This window comes from Capsicum annuum, chromosome 9, assembly GCF_002878395.1.
Source record: "Capsicum annuum cultivar UCD-10X-F1 chromosome 9, UCD10Xv1.1, whole genome shotgun sequence".
Taxonomy (NCBI): domain Eukaryota; kingdom Viridiplantae; phylum Streptophyta; class Magnoliopsida; order Solanales; family Solanaceae; genus Capsicum; species Capsicum annuum.
Window position 1 is genome coordinate 91016855 of NC_061119.1, and position 3819 is coordinate 91020673.

Below are 3819 nucleotides of genomic sequence, written 5' to 3' on the forward strand. Positions count from 1 at the left end.
TATTTAGGGAGTATAAATCATGTCAAGAGCATCATCCTAAAAATAGAGATGCTTGGTTGAGGATTCGGATGGCTATATAAGCTCTACATTTGTTAGGTGCTCGAAAGGGCCAATGGGTGAAATCATTGGGGTTTTGGAGAAAGATTGACTCCAATGATCTTGGACCTAGCCTATCCATTAATTAACAATTGAATCCCATAATAAACCAATATTTTTCCACATGCTTTACCTCTAAGGAACATAATTCCAAGATTTCTCCAAAGCTTGAATTCAAACCAAAGATAGCATTTACCACGTACTTGTTGAAGTTTGTTTGAAGAATTTTCAAACAAATCCCTCTATTTACTTATAAATGTTGTTTTCATTAGCATTCCGAGTATCCTTTTAGTAACTTGAGTTCCCATAGGTTGGAAGTCTATAACATTCACTCTTTGAGATTCGACCCTAATTTATATTGGGTTACTTAACAACGATTGCCTTACCCCTTAATTATAGGAGTGAGTTAAGCGTTATCAAAATGGCGCCGCTGCTGGGGAGTGAAATATAGATTTCACTTGTGTGGTGCTATACTTACTTGGGATTACCCAGAGTGGGGTAATTTACTTGATTTGTATTTTTGACTATTTTATAGGTGATCAAAGTGTAAACGGAGCAATAAGCAATAATGCAAGTAATTTTGGCCCCTTTGATTCCCCACTAGACGATGAGGGCCAATTAAATAAAGCGGGGCAAACAAGTGTTATCCACGTCCCCCCAACCAACGGAAATAGTGTGTTTCATGTGACTAGAGTTGTGCTTCACATGTTGTAAATAATAAGATTATATGAGGGTCAAGCATATGAGGACCTAAATGTTCATTTCAAAAACTTTGTGGAAGTTTGTTCACCATTTAACATAGCATATATTACACAAGAATCCATCCAGCTTCGACACTTACCATTTTCACTAACGGGCGAGGTAGTTTTATGGCTCTGCTCACTTCTACTTAGCTCAATCACATCTTGGGAGGAGCTCACCACGGTGTTCCTTAATAGATACTTCCGACCATCGAAGATGCTTCAAAAGCGGGATAAGATTGAAAACTTTTGACAATTGAATGGAGAACCGTTGTTTGAAGCATGGGAGAGGTTTAATGGAAAGATAGGCCAATGCCCAAATCATGAGGTCCCAGATAAGATGCTCCTTGATATTTTTATAGAGCTCTTGACCCATTGAACAAAATAGTTGTGGATAATGCGGTGGGTGGCTCTATTATAAAATTGTATCATCTTGTGGCTTTTCGATTAATAGGTGAAGTATCTAAACAAAATTGGGGGTGGCACACTCATGATGCTGATGCTCCTAATACCCCTTCCACTACCTCCACAGAGACAAACAAGCAAAGAAAATGAGAAGAGGATAAGGAAAAGAACATGGACAAGATGATTACCCAACTTGAGCTTCTAACAAAACATGTTATGGGTGTACCTCCAAAAATAGTAAATACCGTAACATCAAAGACTTATAAAGACGATGATGAGGTAAAGAAGTTGGATAAAGAGATTTAGTACTTGGCAAACTACTCGGGGGGTTCCCTCCCTGCCTATCAAAGGCAAGGTAGGAACCAAGGTTGGATGGATCGTGACTCAAATAGAGATTGGTGATATGGGGAACGTGAATATGACCGCTACATCCGTCCTCATGATAGGACTAAGGCCAAAGAGTCAAATGTCATTGATCTTAAAAAGTTCAAGATCGAAGATGTATTGGTAAGGATTTTGAGTAGACTTAAAGTTACGAACAAAATAATCCATGAATTGAAGGGTGACTTCTCCGTGATCTACTAAATGGTAGTGTCTTACTCTTCCTTCATCAAATAATTGGAGACCCAAGTTGGGAAAATCTCCATGCAACTAAATGCATAGGCTCGAGGTGGACTTCCGAGTGACACAATTGCTGACCTAAAGAATGAAGCATAAGTCCTAGTAATAGTCACTAAAAGTGGAAAAACACTTGATGAGTCCCTTAGAGGAGATGTAAGTGAAAATATGCCTAAAGCCAAGGAAAAAGAGGTAATGCCCCAAAGAAGAGAGGCAAGTGATGAGAAAGAGATGGATGAAAATAACAAGGAAGTGGTTGAAGTTTAAAAACCACAAGGAGAAGCAAGGCCAATCATCCATGTTCCTCCCCCGTTCTCTCTACGGTTGCATAAAAAGGAAGAGAGTGAAAAGTTGAGAAAATTTATGACAAAACATAGAAACCTCTCAATAAATATCCCACTACTCGAGGCGATACAAGAGATTTCAGGATATGCTAAGTTAATAAAGAAATTAATGTCCAAGAAGAAGCTCGTTGAGGGTGATACCATTGAGGTTACTTGTTGGTGTAGCGCTATCATAGATAGCAAAGTTGTGGAAAAGAAGGATGATCCCCAGAGCGTTCACTATTCCTTGCACCATTGGGACTCATGAGTTTGCAAAAGCTCTTTGTGACCTTAGTGCAAGCATCAACTTAATGCCTTTTGTCATTAATAAGAAACTTGGATTGGACACTCCTACACCGACCTCGATGGGACTTTTGATGGCATACTAGTCCATAAAAAGGCCAGTGGGTATACTGATTGATGTCTTTGTGAAGATAGAGGAATTTATTCTCTCGGTGAATTTTATTGTATTGGATTATAAGATGGACCAAGAGGTGCCTATCATTCTTGGTCATCCTTTCTTAGCCAAGGGAGAGCCATTTCCGATCTAGAGTTGGGAGAGATAAAATTTTGGGTACAAGAAGATAAGGTCTCGTTCAAAATTTAGAAGTTAAAGAAAAAAACCACAGAGCTCCAAGTAATATCTGTGGTGGATGTTGAGAATGAGAAAGTGAATGATGAGGGGTTTGACGACCCGTCGTGGGATTGAAAGAAGAAAGACATCGTGCTACAAGGATAACTTAGGTGTTCGGTAGGAGGCAATCCACAAATACCACGAGAGTGGCTTGTATCCTTTTTTGTTATGTTCTCAGTATAGATGTTGTCTTTGTATTTGAATAACCCATGCATTTTTGGCACTTTAGGTTGCATTGAATGAGCATTAAAAGGGGTAAGTGTGAAAGTCTACTTTGAAAATCCGAACTAGGAAAATTCTGTAAAAATTGAGAAAAATGCTGAATAGGGGAAAATAGGGGAGCAAAAACTACTCTCAGTTACCGTGATCGCCACCACCATGCACCATCATGGCTACGCAGGTGTTTGCGGTCGCGGCCCCTGACAGCGGTTGCGGTTATTTCAGTCATTTAACCCCTAGTCTCCTTTATTTCCCTCACACTCCCTTTTCAAGATTGTACTCTCAAATCTAAGCTACATTGTTGGCCAAGTTGTAAGCTCTCAAACAACCTCCGTGCACATCCCTCTTGCATCACAACTTTAGTAGGTGACATGAATCCTTGCTTTTATTTTTTTTAAAATAGGCCATTGAGTGCATGATTAAGAAAGGGCCTAGAGTTTTAATTGTTATGTTTTATATGATGTCATACTTATTATTTCTGCGCTGTTGGTTGCTTGATTGAGGTGTACACACAAGTAGGGAAACCTTCAGTACCCAATAGTGTGTAAAAAGGTAGAAAAAATATGATATGCACACTTTGTGTTTGATAAATTGCTCAAATGAACTTTCAATAGTGGTATTTACTTTTGAAGGGCATATTCACACACATCGATAACATTGTTCTCATGATCTTCATTTGCATCCGTATTGTAGAATATTCTAGTAGTCTATAATTGGAGTTGAACATGCAGAACTGACATGGAACTAGCCTCAGGTGTCACGATCGCAATAATATGGATGCAGT

At 39.0% G+C, this 3819-nt stretch overlaps 1 non-coding gene across 1 annotated transcript; it reads right to left on the reverse strand.

The window, feature by feature from the left end:
• Positions 1-1054: 1054 nt before the first annotated feature.
• On the reverse strand, positions 1055-1166 carry LOC124887464. The gene has a single exon (XR_007045239.1). It is a non-coding gene; the product is annotated as a small nucleolar RNA R71 (small nucleolar RNA).
• Positions 1167-3819: the final 2653 nt, after the last annotated feature.